The sequence below is a fragment of the Rhincodon typus genome, chromosome 7 (assembly GCF_021869965.1).
Source record: "Rhincodon typus isolate 14 chromosome 7, sRhiTyp1.1, whole genome shotgun sequence".
Lineage (NCBI taxonomy): Eukaryota > Metazoa > Chordata > Chondrichthyes > Orectolobiformes > Rhincodontidae > Rhincodon > Rhincodon typus.
This window is the reverse complement of record NC_063338.1, coordinates 40,615,923-40,636,523: the sequence shown is the minus strand read 5'-3', so window position 1 is coordinate 40,636,523 and position 20,601 is coordinate 40,615,923. Positions and strand designations below refer to the sequence as shown.

At 38.8% G+C, this 20,601-nt stretch overlaps 1 protein-coding gene across 2 annotated transcripts in view; it reads left to right on the top strand.

Annotated features, from left to right (window-relative positions):
* The first annotated feature begins 4,796 nt into the window (after positions 1 to 4,796).
* The window catches only part of osbpl6 (oxysterol binding protein-like 6), a 164,416-nt gene continuing 148,611 nt past the window's right edge, over positions 4,797 to 20,601 (top strand). For both annotated transcript variants that reach the window (XM_048598993.1, XM_048598991.1), the window contains exon 1: positions 4,797 to 4,978. The gene's annotated coding sequence lies outside the window, so the exon portion shown is untranslated. The remainder of the gene's footprint in view (positions 4,979 to 20,601) is intronic.

Below are 20,601 nucleotides of genomic sequence, written 5' to 3'. Positions count from 1 at the left end.
GGAGAAAATTATAAAAATAAGGAGGTCCAATTAACAGGGAATTGAAAACAAGGTTGAGAATTTCCAATAAAAACGAAAAGAACTACAGATGCAGTTTTCCCAGCTACCATCAGTTCTGAGGAAGGGTCACCGAACCCGAAACATTAACTCTGATTTTTTTTTTCACAGATGCTGCCAAACCTGCTGAGCTTTTCCAGCAACTTCTGTTTTTGTTCCTGTGACTTTTCAAATTCAGCCACAGCTCAACCCAAAGCACAAGTATGAGTCAGAAAGAACAGAATAAATAGAATAAGAGTTAGACAAATTTGGTTAAGCACCAGTTACGGAAAATAGAAGTGGAAGATTGGCCAGGAGTGCATTGGAATAGTCAAATTGAGAGATAGCAAAGGTGTGGATAAGGATTTCAGCAATAGAGAAATGGAACGGGGTCAAGTCAAGTAATTAACAGAATTGGAAATAGGTGGTCTGAGTAATGGCATGAATGTATGGTCAGAAGCTGATCTCAGAGTCAAACATGATATCAAAGTTGTAAACAGTGTAGTTTAGCCTCAGAAAGTTTCCACCAAATGGCTGAACAGGAATTTCTCCTGTTCTTATCTCCTGCATGCATTCAATGGATTTGCAGGTTGGTCTCAACCTGTTTGGTCACATTATGAACATAGTTCCTCAGCCATCATGTCCTGGAGTGGGATTTGAACCTACAGCTTCTGGCTCAGAGGCAAAGATACAACCCACAGCACCACAAGACTTCTCCAAGAATTGCAACCTGTAGAGCTTTGGGGCTGCAGCACCCATGGCCTTCATTGATATGTATCAAAATTAGTTGCAAGGGCCCTCTGGGTAAAGGAACCTCTATCGTGAATTTAGTTATATTATTTTTGTGGTAAAGAAATCAGTTTTTAAAGTAGCATTAATATCATGAAAACTGATGTAAGTTCTCATTCATCAATAAAGCTGGAGTATCTTTTCTATAATATGTTTCTTTTTGGAAATGTTTAATTTACCTCTTGAAGAGTGCCTCAAACTTTTCTCTTCATACAGCAGCAATATCTTGCCTACCTCCTCTCACCCATCCACTGCTCACTACTTTCTTCTGACCTTGTGTAACCTGATACAAAACCTTTAAGTAATATTTTATGTCCTCCATAAATGTAAATTAGCATTATGAATCAGGTAATAGTTAATCACAACTTACATTTTGACATGGAGAATAACATGGAGACCCTTAGCTGTTCAAATCAAAAATTTTAATCGGTAATTGTGCCTTTAATTGTCTCTGAGTTACCTTTCTTCCTATGTTCCATTTTTGAGATATTAGATTGCACAAGGAATGCACTAAGGGAATTTTTCACTTTTAGGACTGTTAAACCAAGGATCTGTTTCCCTCTCAGAGTTCATGGAAGATCCCATCCACTACTTTGAAGAATAACAAGGGAGTTATTCCAGAGGTCCCAGCCCCTGTTTATGCTTCAAACAACATCACTTAAAATGGATTATCTGATAATTATCTCATCGCTGTTTGTTGGTTCTTGCCATGTGCAGATTGGCTTTTGTGTTGTCTGCATTACAACAATAACTATATTTCATAACAACTTTGTTGCCTGTTAAGTGCTTTAGGACATGAAAATTTTGTTTGATCTTTAGTTGCCTTGAGAAACTGGTGGGCTCCTTAAACTGTTGCAACCCTTTCAGTCTTGTGCTTCCATGATGCCATTGGATATTGACATGGCCGATGAGGGAATGTCAGTATGTATCCTTTGGAAATGCTGGATAATTCAGTAATTCCTGAAACCAATAGGAGGATAGGAACAGAAGTATGCATTTTGTTCCTTGAACTCTTTTTGCCATTAAGTGAGGTTATAGGGGTGATCTGTTATCTATCTCCACATACTTTGTCTTTAAGCCATGTCTCTTAATAAGTTTTGTTAACAAAAATCTATCAGTCTCAGATCTAAACTTAACAATTTATCTGGCATTAAATGTCATTTGCAGAAGAGAGTTTCACATTTCTGTAAGTCCTTACCAGTGTATGCATTTCCCAGTTCTACTCTTGAAAGACCTGGCTTCAATTTTCGGATGAGATTCTTCAACTTTAGGAGTTGGTTAGGTCACGTTTGGAATACTGGAGTGGGGGTCAAAAGTAGAGGGCATATTTTTAAGTTGAGGGGTAAAAGATTTAAAAGGGACCTGAGGGGCAACTTTTTCACACAGAGGGTGGTTCGTATATGAAATGAACTGCCAGAGGAAGTGGTGGATGGAGGTACAGTTACAACATTTAAAAGACATTTGGACAGTTACATGGATAGGAAAGGTTGAGAAGTATATGGGCCAAATGCAGGCAAATGTGAGTACTTTAGTTTGGGAAACTCGGTTTGCATAGATGAGTTGGACTGAAGGGCCTGTTTCCATACTTATGACTGTATGAGTCAATTACATTCTAGACTCCTGTACTAGCAGAATAATTCCTTTCTATTTACTGTAACTGTACCTCTTTTAATCTTGAAAACTTAAATCAAATCACCTTTTAAATTTCTATATTTCAATCCTAGTTTGTGCAATTTCCCCATGGATTTTAACCTTTGGAGTCCAGGTATAATTCTGGTGACTCTACCTAAGGTCAATATATGCTTACTAAAATGCCGTGCTCAGTATTACTCTCAGTACTGCATGTGAGGTCTAAATAGGGCTTTGTATAGATATAGTATAACTACTACCTCCTAAAATTATGAATCAAAAGGACAGCATTCCATTATCCTTTTTTAAAATTTTCCTGTACCTGTGAACAGCAGTTTAATGATCTATGGACATGCACACCCCACAACCGTGCCCCCACCCCCAATCCCACCGCCCCGATCCCTGCAAACCACCATGAGTCACATCCTGCCAGTTATCTGCTCAGTTTGCAACTTCCTGACCAAGTCGATAAGTTTCCAACAATTACAGGGGCTGCAACTTTAACAGTCTATTATGAGGGACTATGTACAATGATTTCTGGGAGTCCATAATAAAACTATCTATAGATTTTTCACTGTTAAACTTCTTTATTCACCTCTTCAAAAAAATTCAAGCAAATTCCTCAGGTATGACTTGATGCCTTAAAAATCTATGTTGGTTCTCTTGGATCAGGCAAAATTTTTTCAAGTTATTCTCTCAGTCTATCCTTAATAGTAGACTAATTTTATCCTTAATAGTAGATTAATTTTCTGGTAATTCATTGATAGTTGAGTGGGGATCGGGTCAGGGTTTGGGGGCTGTAAGTGGTCTGGGGTGTGGGTGTAATTCAGGATGAGTGAAGTAACTGCAGGATCTGTTTAATAATAACTCAAGAATTAGATATTTAAATGGAGACTTTGAGGGGTCCAGGCATTGAGGAATTGCCTAGCGGAAAATTCATTTTCTTGGCAATTCCTTCAGAATGCACCAAGCTGGGGATTCTGCAGCGTCCAGGCATTAAGGAATTGCCTAGCGGAAAATTCATTTTCTGGGCAATTCCTTCAGAATGCACCAAGGTGAGGATTCTACAGGGTCCTCATGTGCAATTCCTATCTAGACTGAAATAATGATTGTCTAGCCAATGGAAAATCAGGGCTAATAGTTGTAAAACTAACAAAGGGAAGCAAGTAAAATAACGGTCAGAAGTTGTGCATTGGGTGTGAGAGCTAAAGAGAAAAGTAAAAGGTGTAGTATTGTAAAGCTGTGTGAGCGAGGAACACAGAATCATGAAATCAGAGAATTATTTTGGTGCAGAAGGAGGCCATTCAGTCCTTTGTGCCTGTCCTGGCTCTATTATCTGGTCCAGCTCTATTATCTATTCCCAGTCTCCTGCCTTTTCCCCAATAGTCTTGCAGGCCATTACTATTCAAATAACCATCAAAAGCCCCCTTGAATGCCTCAATCGAACCTGCCTCCTCCACATTTCCAGGCAGTGCAGTCTATACCCTAACAACTCACTGTGCGAAGAAGATTTTTTTCTCACATCACCCTTGTTTCTTCTGCACATTAAAACTATGCCCACTTGTTCATGTTTCTTTTACAAGTGGAAACAGCTTCTCCCTATCTACTCTGTCCAGTCCGCTCATCATTTCGAAAGCCTCAATCAGATCTCCTCTCAGCCTTCTTCTCCTCAAGGAAAACAGTCCCAAATTCTTCTTCTATCCTCATAGCTGAAATTCCTCATACCTGGAACCATTCCGGTAAATGGCTTCTGCATCTCTCCAGTGCATTCATTTTTCCTTTAACATGGCACACATAACTGGACACAGTACTCTAGCTGAGGTCTAACAAGTGTCTTGTACAATTTCATCATCATCATCTCCTTGCTTTTGAACTCCATGCCCCATTAATAAAACTAAGGACACTATATGCTTTGACAACAAGGTGTAGAGCTGGATGAACACAGCAGGCCAAGCAGCATCATAGGAGCAGTAAGGCTGACGTTTCGGGCCTATTTGCTGCTCTCTCCACCTGCCTTGTCACCATCAATGCATATATACACCTAGGTACCTTTGGTCCTGGATAGAATGCTACATGATAGCAACCATCTCTCTCTGCTTCTTTACAATTTTTAACGCCAACCGACAAAACTTATCAGAGACAACAAGGTGCAGGGTCTAGGCCCGAAACGTCTGAACTCCAACCTCTAAAAACTTATCAGATCTGAGATTTGGCGTGTGACGATTCATGATAATCCGGTCCAGTGAAATCCACTCCGCTGTAATGAAGCTGAGTGCAGTTCGATCCAATATGTCGGAGTCCAGTTCGGTTGTGTCTGTCTGCTCCAGTCCCTTGCTCTCACTGCAGGGAGGAGAGGGTGGGTGGCTTGCAGCGCATCACAGATCGCTCATAGTATGGAGCTACGGGTCCATTGACAGGCGTTTTCACTTGGAGAAAATTAGAAGCCGAGTAAAGGTAGCCGTGTCTTCGATTAAACCCTGTGCTGCATTCGAGAAGGAGCAACATTTATCCGAGTGACTGTATGGTAGGTGTTTTTGTGCTCTACTGGACCCCGCGGAGGTTTCCACAATGTGTTGTGTGTGGCCTGTATTGCTTCGTAAAATGGTATTAATCGTCAGTGTTCATTGCAAACTTAATGTCTATTGTTCGACTGACGCAAGGACAGATTGTATGCTGGAAAGTTGTGTAAAGCCGCAGAGCAAGGTGAATGTAAAGGTTAACAGTAGACTGCAACCAGGATGCTGGATACAGCAAAACCGGGATAGGAGCAGTGACAGCATTGCAGATACAGTAAAGACAGGTTACATGCAAATACTTTGGAGGGTAAGAGACAGGCATTGTGGTGAACGCAAGTAGTGTGCTATGTGTTCAGACACAATGCATCATCTAGCCACTGAGGTGCTTTTTCATGTGTGAACTGTTTTCTTTCTGAAACGCGCTGAAATGTAAAACCATTGCAAATCTTCTCAAATATATCATTCAGTGCGAATGACAACATTTTGATACTGTTAAGTGTGTTAAAGGTGGACATATAATGTACATTTATACAGATGTTCAAATTTCTGGGAAATAAACGTTTTAAATTTGAAAGACATCCTTTGGTATTGCATAGCTTGACTTTTTGTTTCTTTATATTGCCCCTCTCAGCAGAATGGAAGAAAAGTCCAATTTCAAACATCAAGAAGGTGTATTATACCAAGTGATGACATTAAGTTCCAACTTGGATATGAATAAATATTTTTTTCAGAACTCAAATTAGATTCTCATGCTTAATTCAGTTGTTTTAGAATAGACTTATTTGAAATATTAGCTAACCAGACGCTTCAATATTGTGATGTCATTATGTAAAACAATGTTTTTGATTGCTGAAGATGAGCTGAAAAATCCATTGCTTAGAAATAATTATTCATGAACACAGTTATGCCATTTTAGACTGTTTTCTTAAAATGTAATTTACGCTGGTAAACACGATATTATAAAGAAAACTATTGGTATTACATCAATAAATCTGTGGATTATACTTGAGCAGATACTTTGAGCTTATCATCTGTGGAATTGATCACAAGTAATCCAGGACTTGCTGTACAATTTCTAATGACTATCGCATTCCCATGCTACCCAAATATGCTAGCAATTCACTCAATGCTGTAATGCAGCAAATTTGTTGAAACAACACATATATGTAGTGGCATTCCATGGGGGTTTGTATTGGGCCATTGCTTTTTAAAAATTATATGTTGATGTTCTAGACTTGGATATATAGGGCACAATTACAAAATTTACAGAATACTCAAAACTGAAAAGTATAGGTTCATTCACGGGATGTGGGCGTTACTGACTAGGCCGTTATTCATTGCTAGGAGGGCTATTAAGAATTAACCAAATTGCTGTCGGTTTGGAGTCACGTGTAGGCCAGACCAGGTAAGGATGGCAGTTATAAGATATAACACCATGTGGAGCTGGAGGAACACAGGCAGTTTCCTTCCCTCAAGGGCATTAGTGAACCAGGTGGGGTTTTCCGACAATCAGCAGTGGTTTCATGGCCATCATTCAAGTCTTAATTCCAGATTTTTTTTTTTTTAATTAAATTCAAATAGTGGTACTTGATCCTGGGTCACTTAAGTTTTTTTATGATTAGCATAATTTCATGATTAATAGTCTGGTGATAGTACCTCTAGGTCATTCCTCTCTTCACGAAGGGGATAGCAATAGACTTCATGATTGATGAAATGGACAGACAAATGGTATATAAAACTTAATGTAGCAAAGCTTTAAGCGATACAGTTTAGGAATGTAAATGAGGAGAGCCAGTAGTCAAGTGATACAGTTTTAAGGTGAGTGCAGGAGCTGATGCACCATGGGATATATGTACACAAATCACTGATGTTGATACGTACAAGTTAAGAAGGCTGTTAAAGAGGCTTCTAGGATCTTTGGCTTTGTAAATAGTAGCGTAGTGTTCAAAGGCATCGAAGTTATATGAACTTTAAAAAAACTTGGATTGTGGAGTAAAACATAAAGTATTGTGACCAATTGTGGGTGCTACCTTTAGGAAGGATGTCAGAGCTAAATTTACTTGGATGTACTGAAGAAGTTGGGGCTCCAGAAGCTATACTTTCTGGAGGACAGAAAGTTAAGGGGACGTTTGATAGAGGTGATCAAAATGATATGTGTCGATAAAGAGGAACTGTTCAGTGATGGAAGAGTTGATAAAGTAATTAGGTGTCGCAAGAGGGAAAAAGAATCACTGTGATTTGTTATGAACTTAAATGCAGTGTATGAAAGGGTGCAGTGTCAACAGCAAACTTTGAAAAGAAACTGACAAATAAGGTGGAAATCTTTTCAAAGCAATGGTGAAGTGCTTTTATTCATTTGGAACAAGAGCAGGTGATTAGGATTAATTTGACAGATCTCCAAGTAACAGGCATAAAGGCCTCACACGCAGTGTCATTCCATGATTGTATTACGGTAAAAGTGTTACACACTTCGCTATTGCTGACATGTATACAGATGTCTAAAAATCTGGATTCTGTTATTGTAAATTGCAGGTTCTTTTTGCTTTTACCTCTGACAGTGTATGAGCAGTGTTTGCTTCAGATGCTAATGTTTCCCTCTTCTCATCTCCAGTTTTCTCTCAATTGTTTACTTAATTATCAAGGTTTTTCCCTTTTCTACATTTTCTATGTGAATGTACAGGTCTTTGTGAAGATGTTGGTGTGTCTTGTTTATATATTCACCAATGATCAAGCAGCCACAACCGTGGTGCGTGCCTAACTAGCAATGTTCAAGGTCATCATCAGAGCAGTTCATGAATATGCCCAGATCAGAAAGGCAAAACATCAAATTCCCTTCAGCAATACAGAAAACCTAAATTTTACTAGCTCAACATTTCCAGTTAAACTGAGTAAATTAACAGAGGGGAAGGAACCTGCAATTGGTCTTTGGGTGTGGATGATGATTTGAAAGAATGCATATCAGATGCAAGACTGTTGCTTAGATCAATAGATCTTGCTGTTTCATAAGCGCAAGCAAAAGGATTTCAAGTTTAGATTGACCTTTCTTAGTCAATATAATTAAAGATTGCAATGGAGATCCATTGTTTAGTGTTTTTATGGCTTGGTATGTATTTCTTTTCTATCTTGCAATATTCACTAGCAACATTTGCATAGTTTCTTATTACATATTTTAAAATTAGAATTGTGTTGAAGGTTTACTGGTATAATTGTCATATAGTAGATATCCTGAGTAAGGTTTGTGAAGTTTGATATTTACATTAGAAAGGTATCTTTCAAATTTACTCAACAACAAAAATACACCAATTACAAATACACAACTATTGGGAGGATACTTAGAGGAAGTGAAGGGCCTTGGAATGAGTACTGTCAGAATCTAGAGGTAGCAAGACATGTTCATTAAGTGGTTAGGAAGACACTTAGAATCCTTTTCTTTATTAGACAATGTATAGAATGTAAGAACAGGGAGGGTATGCTGGAACTGGCTAATCATTTAATCAGGTCACAACCTGAGTGTGATTTTGTAGTTCTGGTCACTTCTTTGCAGAAATGTTGTAATTGCACAAGAGGAGATTTATGAAGATTGGAAATAACACAGGAAGCATTGAATAGGCTGTGGTTGTAATCCTTGGAACAGAAGAGACTGAGGGGAGATTCGATTTGAGATGTGCAAAGTTGTGAGGGTGTGTGGATAGAGTGGATGGGAAGCAATGTTCTCTCTAAGCTGTGTGGTAGCAGAGCCACTTTGAGGTTCTGCCGTGCCAACTTGTACTAAGCATTGATTTCCAGTTCCAAAAGCTGACCTCTGAGATCTGCACAGCAGCAGGAAGACTTACAGGGAACGGAGATGGGAAGCAATCAGTGGCTGAGGGCTACAGTCATAAAGCAATCGGAAGACAATTAGAGAGAAGATGAGGAAGTAGTTTTCAGTCAGCAGTTCGTTGGGATCTGAAACTCTGCCTGAAAGTGTTGTAGAGGCAAAATTCCTCAGTTTGTTTCAAAGGTGTCTGGATATTTGCCTGAAGTGCTGTAACCTGTTGGGCTGTGGACCAAATGCTGGAATGTGAGATTAGGCTGGGTGGCTTGTATTGTGGCCGGCACAGAGTCAATGAGTCAGACGGTTTCTTCCTGTGCCTTAGTCTCTCTTGTGATTCTATAAAATTGTTTCAAACATATACCAGGACATTTTTTTTAAAAAATATGGAGCCTAAGAATTTTAATAATTGGTTGCCTTTTAGCCAATGTTGAACTCTCTTTACCTCGTATGTTTTGAGATTGACCATCTAGTTACTTTTGGAATAGTCTCTGCCTAACCTAATAGTTCTCTCATACAGCCTGTGTTCTTGACAGTGACTTGTTGGACTGGAATATGAACATTGGCTAATGAAATTGTTGAATTCATTTATAGTCCAGTTCTTACTGATTTGGCCAGATTAGCAGTTTGATTGAACTTCTTTTTTCACTGCTCCGGAGATGAATATTTAGCTCTGAACAGTTGCCACACACCATGATGTAGATAAATGGCATGTGTTGCATGCTATGTGTCTAAAAATACATCACATCCTTGCACATATTTTTATTGAGATTAACATTCTGAAAGTTTAGCACTTCAAGGCAAATCAGTCCTACCCACTTTGCTGTTACAAATATTCTTCCCAAAGTTTAAGGATTTGGAAGTGTCAACGATGGATTTCTTCACCTCATAGAAAAGATGTTGGGAGCCTTGAACAACCTCTGTCTTCTTAACAGAACATTCTAAAGATTTCCTTTTGAGTTAAGGAGCAAGTAGAGTTCTTCCCAATCTTTTCTGTGAGGCTTTTTGGACGCTATCTTTATCAAGGAAACTGGTGAATAGCTTTCAAAAAAAGGGATTGATAAACATATAGAGAGATGTTTGATTCATGTATGCTAGAAAGATGATAGTATCTGAGGAAATGTGGAAATAGTTCATGATTGGGATAATTGAGTGAGGTTTAGGTAGTGTATTGGGTTGTGTTAATTTATTAAAAGTGCCATAAAAGCAAGTTATCGTTAAGTTCTTATCATTTACCCTCGATGAAAGATTCATTTATAATTGAGATAAAAATATTTGGTTTTAATTTTTTTCATCACAATATCACTGCAGAGAAACGTGAGGTAATGGATTTTGGTAGAAGAAACACGGAGAGACAATACGGAGTCAATGGTGCAATTTTGCAGGGAATACAAGAGCAGAGGAACCGCAGGGTTAACGTGCATGATTCTCTGAAGGTGGCCAGGCAAGGACATGATGCTACACATCTACGGACCATCGGTCAGACAACATTTGGAGTATTGTGTTCAGTTCTGGACACCTTATTTAAGGAAGGATACTAAAGCCCTGGAGAGAGTTCAAAGGAGATTTACTAGAATAATACCAGGAATGAAGGATTTTAGATACTTGGAAAGATTAGAGAAATTGGGCTTAATCTCCTTGGAGCAGAGGAGATTAAAATGTGACCTTTATTAAGGTGTTCACAGGTATGAACTATTTTGACAGGGTAAAGAAGGATATTCAGTTTCCACCAATTGGTATGCCAGTAAGTACGGGTCACAATTTAAAATTGTCAGCAAGAGAATTAGGAGTGAGAAAGGGGAAGCTTCTTTACTCAGTGTTGTTAGGATTTGGAATGTATTGCCTGAGAAAGTGATGGACGCAGATACCACAGGAAGTTTCAAAGAGAGCAGGATATATATGTAAAAGTGATGAGTTTAGAGGGCTACGGAGATAAGGCTGTTGAATGGGACTAGCTGGGTGGTTCTTTCAGGAGCCAGTACCGACATGATGGGTCAAATGACCTCCTATACTGTAAAATTATACGATTCCACGATTATACGATCTGATATGTATTCTGTCCTGGTTATGACTTCTCGGCAGAGTTCACAGTTTTATAGACAGTTGTGTGACCCACTTCTTTGATGTTTTGACATACACGCATGGACAGACACATTTGTCAGAGCTTTGCATTTTACTTGGGTATCAGCAATTTTGGGGTACATTCATGTTTGCAAATAAAAATCAGTGGTGCTTTTACCTGTGTCCTGTTATAGTGGATTAAATGCTGCTTTGAGCAAGAATTGTCCCAACAATCAGGAATTCCCATTTATAGCAGAATGAGGAAGAACGAGTGGGGAAACAGGAAGGAGAGTGCGTATGTGATCTGAGGCAAGATGAAATTTTACTTTAATCTGGAGATAGAGAATGAAAAGAGGAACAATGTAAGTGTGGACAAGGGAGCACAAATACAGCTTTGACTGACTTAAGAGAAAAAAAGGAAGACTGCATTGAAAAGAGAGTGCCCTGTACGAGTGGAGAAAGGAGGGAGAAGGTGTTTGTTTAAATGTCGCAATTAGAGAAGTGGAGATGATGTGGTTCTCTAGCAGGACTTCAGAGGGTGTATGGAGAAGGGAATTGTAAGTTGACAAGTGTTTTCTTGCTACTGTGACAGTCATAGAAGCAATTAAATAACAGAACAGCAATACTTACTCACAATAGCTTGCAATTTCTCTGGCACAAAGTTAGGGAAAATTTTAATATTTCGTACATTCTTCTTCACAAGATGTAACCTTACATGTGCCTATTCTCCAGTGCAATATCAGTCTAAGCACCTGCCAAAGGGCTTATAGTCAGGACTGTCTTTCAATTGTCAACTTTTTAAAAAAGCTGTGGGACAGCTTTGTCAATTTTCCAGGTTGGTAATTGAAGATTAATATGTCAAATAAAATTCCCTTTGGAGTAGAGTGTAACTTATAAGTGAATGTTAGCATCTTTACTCCAGTGTGTCTTAGGACTACTAAGACCATTGTTTCCACCCTTGCCATTTCTATGGGTATGTCTTTAGATAAACATCAATTCCTTTACTTTTTCTTTAAGGTATGAATCTCTTTTGACGATGCTTTATACAGCTACCATGTGTTACAATATCGTCTACATTATTTGAAAGTATCTATCTTTTTATCATTTGAATAAATCAATGTGGCTGGGTATGTTAAAATGCCCTTTAGCATTACAGTGCTTGACATGCCATAGACGAATACCATAAACCTCTCTGGCCTTGGCTTTTTGCCAACTTTGTCAACCTTCCCAGGATAAACACACATGACAGCAAGCTAACAGTACATAGCTTTGTACAAGATTAAAGTCAAAACTTGTAGCCTATATCTGGATAGACAAATATTAATTCGTAAGACAAATTGAAATTCTGAGTTTGAGGATTTTTTGAAGATGAAACCTTTGAAGATGTCGTGATTTGTGCTTTTGCTGGGGAGATGGTGATGCAGTGATAATGTCACAGGACTAGTAATCCAGAGGCCCAGGTTAATGTTCTCACAACACAGGTTTAAATTCTGTCAGCAGCTGTGATGGGATTTTAAAAGTAATCAAAATCAATCTGTAATATAAAACAAGCCTTTGTAATGGTGACCATGAGACTATCATCAGTTGTTGTAAAAACCTATCTGGTTCACTAATGGCCTGAACAGAAGGAAAATCTGTATTTCTGACTTAACAGGTGACTCCAGATCTGGTGAACCCAAACTGCCTTATGAGATGATGTAGCAAAACACTCATGTCAAGGGCAATTAGGAACGGGGTAAAAAAAAACTTTAGAAAAAAGTGACTCCTACATCCTATGAAAGAATGCAAAAAGGCAATTTTCTACTCAAGCTGCTGTGGAAAATAGCCCAGCAGCTATTGGAATAAGTGCACTATTCAAGATATTAAACAAAACAAAGCTTTATCACCACAGACGTTCCACATGAATGGTTCTTGCAGTGCTTTTTCTATTTGGCACAGATAGATAAGCAACTGTCAAAGCAAATATTTAACTGGCAGTTCAGTGGTGCACTTCATCATATAAGATTAAAAGGCAAATGGGTGAAAGTTGGTTTAAGTAATCTGGAGATAATAAACTAAGTTTTAGTTAAGAAATCGTCAAGATTAATTAAAGAGGCATTGGCTTCATAAAATATATTTAGAGAAACTTTCTTAGTAGGCCTTGTTAATTTAGTTCTGTACTGGTTCCATGCAGACATTGAACTAAAATCCCCAATTTTAAGAGAAGCTGCAATGTTAGATTTAGTAAAAAATAATACAAGTGCAGTTGGTTATGGATATGATCTCCCAGGATATTACACAGTGAGCTAGAGAATGTGGAACTCTTGTGCATCTGTTATCTTCCGATTACTATATCTCCTCTTCTGCTTCCGCCTATTTTGTTTCTTTGTTTTTAACTCTTGAACTTTCCTTTTTTCTCAACCCTCTTTTGCTCCTCTTTCTCTTTTACTTCTGCAGGAGAGGGTTGAATAGCTGGGAAGGCTACTGAAGGCTGCATTCTTTAGTGATTTTTATCAATCCTAATGCAATCTTGAGGTTAAATCTGTGAATCAGCCGGTCAATAAATATGTCTACAGAATAATGGGTCATACATTTCCTTTCATAATTTGTGCTTCATCCAGGGCTCCTATCACCCATATCTTATTGCAACTTACTGCCCCTCCCTCCTACTGCTCATGGTAACATTGCTTCCTTCCACTTCTGAATTACTTACTCAACTCTCAATCATTCAGTTTCTATTCACAACATTGTCACTTATCTTAACTGCACGTTCCAACCATACATCTCTTTTGTTCATTTGCTCTCTTCAAGACAAATGACACAAGGCCTTTCCCCTTGACTGTACATCTCTCCTATCCTCCCGGCCCATCCATTTCCCTCTGAATTTGCAAAATTCATATTGCGTGATTAAAATCCTTCGTGATATTAAAAATATGAAGAGTGAGCAAGTTATGGCTTTATACACAGCATCATTCCTCTGCTGTTGAAGCAAACGATATGACAGCTTGATTTTAAAAAAAATCTTAAGAGTTCCTCCTGCACCTTAATTCAAGTGAATTTGAACAGAAACTTGTTGTCATACTGTGAGGTTATAACCGGGCATGAGATACTAAAACTAAACTGCAGGTACAAGTGAGGGTACCCATCAGTGTAAGAACTATTTGGAATTAGTCTTTTCTGTTTTATTAAGCTCCTCAAAAAGGAAAACCTGAATTTAGTATCCAATCAACTGTTAATTTTTTAAAAATGCACAGAGCAAACAAATATGCAGACTGCAGAATAAATAGTACAAGACTGCTTGGTTTGAAATAATAACTTAGGTGGCAAGACAGATGTTGTTATAGTTCCTGAGATCAGGATGTATGGCACATGAAGTCATGGATTGCGAGTCATCTGCTAAATTACTTGTCATTTAGGTCAATAGCAGTCCAAAGTGCTCTTGATTTTCCATTTGAAGCAGAAGGCAAATACGTGGTACAGAATATGAACATGAACACCAGTGGCATGGGTAAGGAACCTGACAGCAGAGAATGTAACGTATAGGAATACTAGAATATGACAAGGTATGAATATGAAATATGTGGATATAGAGTATTCAGGAAAGAGGTGACAGTCCCATATAGCAGGGATATCCTGAAGGTTAAAGTTGCTCATGTGGGATTTGAAAAGCGCAGTACTGAGCTACCCTAGTTGAATATCTCTCCTTTCATATGAAAATTTTAAACCTTACATGAGAAATAAAGAACAGAGAATGAAAAATAATTTATGGAATGTTTGGAGGCCGTTTGGCCAATGGTTTTCTACCAGCCAAAGAAAGATTGTCCTGCCTAATCCTATTCACCAGTTTTTGGTCTGTGGTCTTGTCTTGTAGTTTATGGCATTTGTATATTGTAGGTAATTAGGATTTCCAAGTCAGTTTCAGAACCCCACTATTCTGGGTGAAATTTCTCTTGAACTTGCTGAATTCTCCTACCAATTACTTTTCAATCTGTGTCCCTGGTTATTGAGGTCTCTGCTAACAGACACTGTTGAATCTGTTCAATCCATAAAGATTGCCTGGGTTATCTCTACCATGTATTTAAAAAATCTTTGAGTCAGGTTTACAGTAGAATAGAGTGGGGTTTGTTCTTGTTTATATTCATACGGTCATAGAGTCACAGAGATATACAGCACAGAAACAGACCCTTCGGTCCAACTCATTCATGTCAACCATATTCCCAAACTAAACTAGTCCCAGCTATCCTAAATAAATTTAGTCCTATTTGTCAGCATTGGCCCATATCCCTCTAAACCCTTTCTATTCATATACCCATCCAGATTCCTTTTAACTGCTGTATTTGTACCAGCCTCCACCACTTCCTCTGGCAGTTCATTTCATACACATAATACCCTCTGTGGAAAAAGTTGCCTTTCGGATCCCTTTTAAATCTTTCCCCTCTCACCTTAAACCTATGCCCCCCTAGTTTTGGACTCCCCTACCGTGGAGAAAAGGCCTTCACTATTCACCCTATCCATGCCCCTCCTGATTTTATAAATCTCTATAAGATCACCCTTCAGCCACTGATGCTCCAGGGAAAGTAGCCCTGGCCTATTTGGCCTCACCCCATAGATCAAACCCTCTAATCCTGGCAACATCCTTATAAATCTTTTCTGAACCCTTACAAGTTTCATGTCTTTCCTACAGCAGGGAGACCAGAATTGAATGCAGTATTCCAAAAGTGGCCTAACCTGTACAGCTGCAACATGACCTCCTAACTCTTACACTCAATGCGCTGACCAATAAAGGCAAGTGTACCAAATGCCTTCTTCACTATCCTGTCTACCTGTAACTCCACTTTCAAGGAACTACGACCCTGCACTCCAAGGTCTGTTTGTTTGGCAACACTCTCCAGGACCTTACTATTAAGTATATAAGTCCTGCAATGATTTGCCTTTCCAAAATTCAGCCCCTCACATTTATCTAAATTAAACTCCATCTGCCTCTCCTTGGTCAATCAGCCCATCTAATCAAAGTCCCATTGTACTCTGAGCTAATCTTCGCTGTCAACTACACCACCAATTTTTGAATTTTTTGAAGAAGTAACAGGAAAACTAGACAAAGTTAATGCACTCAATAAAGTAAATTTAGATTTTCATTTGTTGTTAACAAACTTTTATGTTGTTTTATTATTGTTAGAACAAAGACATTGCATGCTTATGTTTTACTAAAAAATCACTTTGGGAACAAAAATAATTAAGAAACACTATCAGTCTAGCCAAGTACCTGTCAGGGATCTGCCTTGTCTGGTATTTGCATCAACTGGGCATTACCTCATTAACAGTAGGCAAGTGAATGACTAAAGGTGGAGTAATTCAAAAATGGAAATAGGTTGTGTAGCAAAGTGTAGCACAGTGATATTAAGAGGGAGGTACAAAGACAGCCGAGTAATGTCACTGGCCTAGTAATCCAGAGGCTTTGGTTAATGCTCTTAAAACACAGATTCAAATCATACCACAGCAGTTCATGGAATTTATATTCAATCAATACATCTGGAATTGAAAGCTAGTTTCAGTGGAGATGGTAACAACGAAACAATCTATGTAACAGTGGATTAGAGGGTATGAGCTATAAGGAGAGGCTAGAAAAACTGAGGTTGTGGGGGCTGAGGGAAGGCTTGATGGACGTTTATAACTGATGGATAGGGTTGATAGTCAGAATTTTTTTTTTCCTTCAGAGTTGAAACATCTAATACTAAGGGGCATGCATTTAAGGTGAGAGGGGGAAAGTTGAAGGAGACATGAGGGGCAAGCTTTTTACACAGAGAGCAGTAGGAGTCTGGAACACGCTGCCAGAGGTGGTGATGGAGGGAGAAACGATAAGAGCATTTAAGGGACTTTTAGATAAGCACATGAATATGCAAGGAATGGAGGGATATGGACCAAGGGCAAGAAGGAGGAATTAGTTTCATTTGGCATCGTGTTCGGCACAACATTGTGGGCCAAAGGACCTGTTCCTGTGCAGTACTCTTCTACATTCTATATTTTAATCATTGTTGTAAACGTCCATCCGATTCACCAATGTCATTTTAGGCAAAGAAATCTGCATCCTTGGCTTATCTAGCCTACATGTGACTGCAGACCCTCATCAATGGAGTTGACTCTTAACAACCCTCTGAAATGCCCTAGCAAGCCATGCAGTTCAGGGGAAGTTAGGGATGAACAAAAACTGTTGCTATGCCAGTGAATACCACATCTCATGAATGAATGGAGAAGACAAAACACCAGATGATTATTACACTTTTGGTTAGTAAGTAAATTTTGGATCCAAATTGGAGTTTCTTGCTAGTCCTATGAAATTTGATTTTCTGACCAGTCTCGTGTGGGATCTTGTTAGAAGTTTCACTGTACTCCAGGCAGCTAGATACGAAGTAAGATGGGTTGCTTTATGAAGAGATAAGGCCATATGAAAACAGTGATATGAAATTCCGAATCAGCCAAATATAACTTGAATACACAAGTGTGGCTCAGAGTCATTGTTCGTAAATGTAATGCACAGTTGCTTTATTGCTTAAGGGAAGCCAACTGGAGACACAAGACCTTGACTAGTACATTAAGTGACCCAGATAATATACAAGGTACAAGCGCCATAGCATCTTCAGCAGTTATCATTCACAGGATGATCAAATTCAGTCAGATCCAGGATTGGAAATTTTGAAAGCCAGTCACACATTTTAAGCCATTAACTTCAAAGAACTGAGGAGAAAGTTGAAAGAAGTCTTGTGTCAGAATTGGAAAACAATTCATAGAGGATTTAAGCAGAGTCATAGAGACATACAGCACGGAAACAGATCCTTTGGTCCAACTAGTCCATGCCGACCAGATATCCTATATAAATCTAATCCCATTTGCCAGCATTTGGCCCATATCCCTCTAAACTTTTCATATTCATATACCCATTCATATAAATGTTCTAATTGTACCAGTCTCCACCACTTCCTCTGGCCGTTCATTCCATATATGCACCGCCCTCTGTGTGAAAAAGTTGCCTGTTGGGTCCCTTTTAAGTCTTTCTCCTATCACCTTAAACCTATGCCCTCTAGTTTTGGACTCCCTCACCCTGGGGAAAAGACCTTGCCTACTTACCCTATCCATGCCCCTCATGATTTTATAAACATCTATAAGGTCACCCCTCAGCTTCTGACACTCCAGGGGAAATAGCACCAGCCTGTTCAGCCTCACCCTATAGCTCAAACCGTCCAACCCTGGCAACACCCTTGTAAATCTTTTCTGAACCCTTTCTAGTTTCACAGCATCCTTCCTATTAGCAAGGAGACCAGGATTGCAAGCAATCCTCCAAAAGTGGCCAAAGCAATGTCCTGTACAGCTGCAACATGACCTTCCAACTTCTATACTCTATGCATTGACCAATGAATGCAAGCGTACCAAACACCACCTTCACTATCCTATCTACCTGCAGCTCCACTTTCAAGGAACAGTGAACCTGCACTCCAAGGTCTCCTTGTTCAGCAACACTCCCCAGGACCTTATCATTAAGTGTATAAGTCCTGCCCTGATTTGCCTTTCCAAAATGCAGCACCTCCCATTTATCTAAGTTAAACTCCATCTGCCACTCCTCAGCCCATTGGTCCATCTGATCCCATAAAAAGGCAAAATGCTGAGCATTTAGGATAAATGCATTCTCATTGTCATGAAGAAGATGAATATGACCCAAATAGACTGACAAACCAATCCAGAAAAATAATACAGGGAAAATACTGTGTAAGAATTGTGCAGGGAGATTGAAGAAAGAGGGTCATTTGCTGTGAATTTAATAAAGTAGAGTGTTGTTAACAGGGTCAGAGGGATAAAGGAAGTCCTGGACTGAAATAGCTGCAGAGTTAAAAGTTAATGTAAGAATAGTTTAATGGGAAAAGACAGCTAGTTAACAAGCCAAAAAATTAAAATATTAATTGAGCTGAATCTGAAGAACATAATTTAATTAATATACTAAATGATATGTAATCTTTGCCTATTCTTGCTCCTAATTCATATGTTTGTATGATCACTTTCACTTAGTATATATTAAGGAAGACGTTAGTAACTTGTTTTTCCTAAATGGCAATAATCCAATGACTTTGTTATAAATGAGAAAGAAAATGTAGGTGGACTAAAAGGTTTAAAAACAAATTCTAGGGCTGAATGATATTTATTGCTGTTGAAGAAAATGGAACAGATAAGACTTATGAGCACTGCGGCCTCACAGTGCCAGGGACCCGGGTTTGATTCCACCCTCGGGCAACTGTATGTGCGAAGTTTGCATGTTCTCCCCGTGTCTGCGTGGATTTCTTCGTGGTGCTTCAGTTTCTGGACATAGTCCAAAGATGTGCCAGTTAGGTGGATTGGCCACGCTAAATTGCCCCGACGTCTCCAGGGTTGTGCAGATTGGATGATTTATTCATGGCAAATGCAGGGTAATGCAGGGGATGGGATGAGTCTGTGTGGTGCATGGGCTGAATGACCATTGCCTGCAAGTAGGGATTCTATGATTCCATAAAATTTTAAAACTGGCAGGCTTTCGAGAAAATGAAATTTTCCATTTTCATAAGTTGGGAACAAAATATATCTGACCTTTTGGACTATTTCAATACTGTGTAATGTAAGGAAGTTAATTTCACAGTAAAATTAAGGAGTAGATTGATGGGAATAAAGTAAACAGGAGCTAATATTTATATTTGAAAGAGGGAGTGCCTTATCTTCTGACCTCCTTGAAACTTTTTGACAAAGTTGTGTTCCAAGTTGACTGTGCAAATCATAGTGAACCGAGTCTTGCAAAACATTTTCACAAAATTCCCCTGAAGAACTATTAATTAAGCCCAAAGTAGAAAGAAACATATACTTATTACAGAAAGTACGTGGAGGCTGGATGTGAAGCAGGTGATGTGGTGTGGGGGTGGCTGATTGTTGGGGAATTGCTGAAGACAGTGGATAAAGGGTTGATAGTTGGATGTTCACTGTTTCTTCTTACAAATAAATCCTGAACGCGATAAATTGTATGCAATGACTTTACAGACTAGAAAGCTATCTTGAATGTACTTCATGAACCTATCCTCCATACAATTGCTCCAAATTTGATTTGCCCATTCTGGTTTCAGATTGAAGTTCTTGTTACTTGCATCTTATTTTTTTTTTATTTATATTCTCTCTAACATTACAACTAATGTTATTGGGTCTATGAGTGACTTGCTGTATTTTTATCTACCTCTTGCTGTTTCTTAGATTCATTCAAACTGAAAACTTCATCTTGATTTTTTTTGAGCTATGTTTTTTTTCTCTCTCTACTGTCTTTATTGCACACAGAAGTGTGTTGGAAAACTTATTTCTCAACCTTGGTCACTTTGCAACCATGCCTTTTGTAATGGCTATGAGAATCAAATCCATTCATTACACTGGCACTATTAATTAATTTTTTTGAGTGCTTTACACATTCAAACATCTTGCCCATAGTTCTATTTCTTTTGTTGTTTTCCTCTGACGTTACTGTAATCGCTAATGCTTTAGGTTCTCCATCCCTTGCTGATGCAGTCTGTTTATTTTTATTCAAATCACTACTGTGCTCTGCATCTATATTTGATTGGTTGTAGTCCCTTCAAGATGGCAGCGATGGAGTTGGTAGTGTTTGGCTCCAGATCATGGGTCTTGGCTGTTCCCAGGCACCGTGCAGCAGAGCCAGCTGCTTCCTTACTATCCACATCACCTTGCACATCTTCATCATTCGATGCCATAGCAGCTTCATTGTCTTCC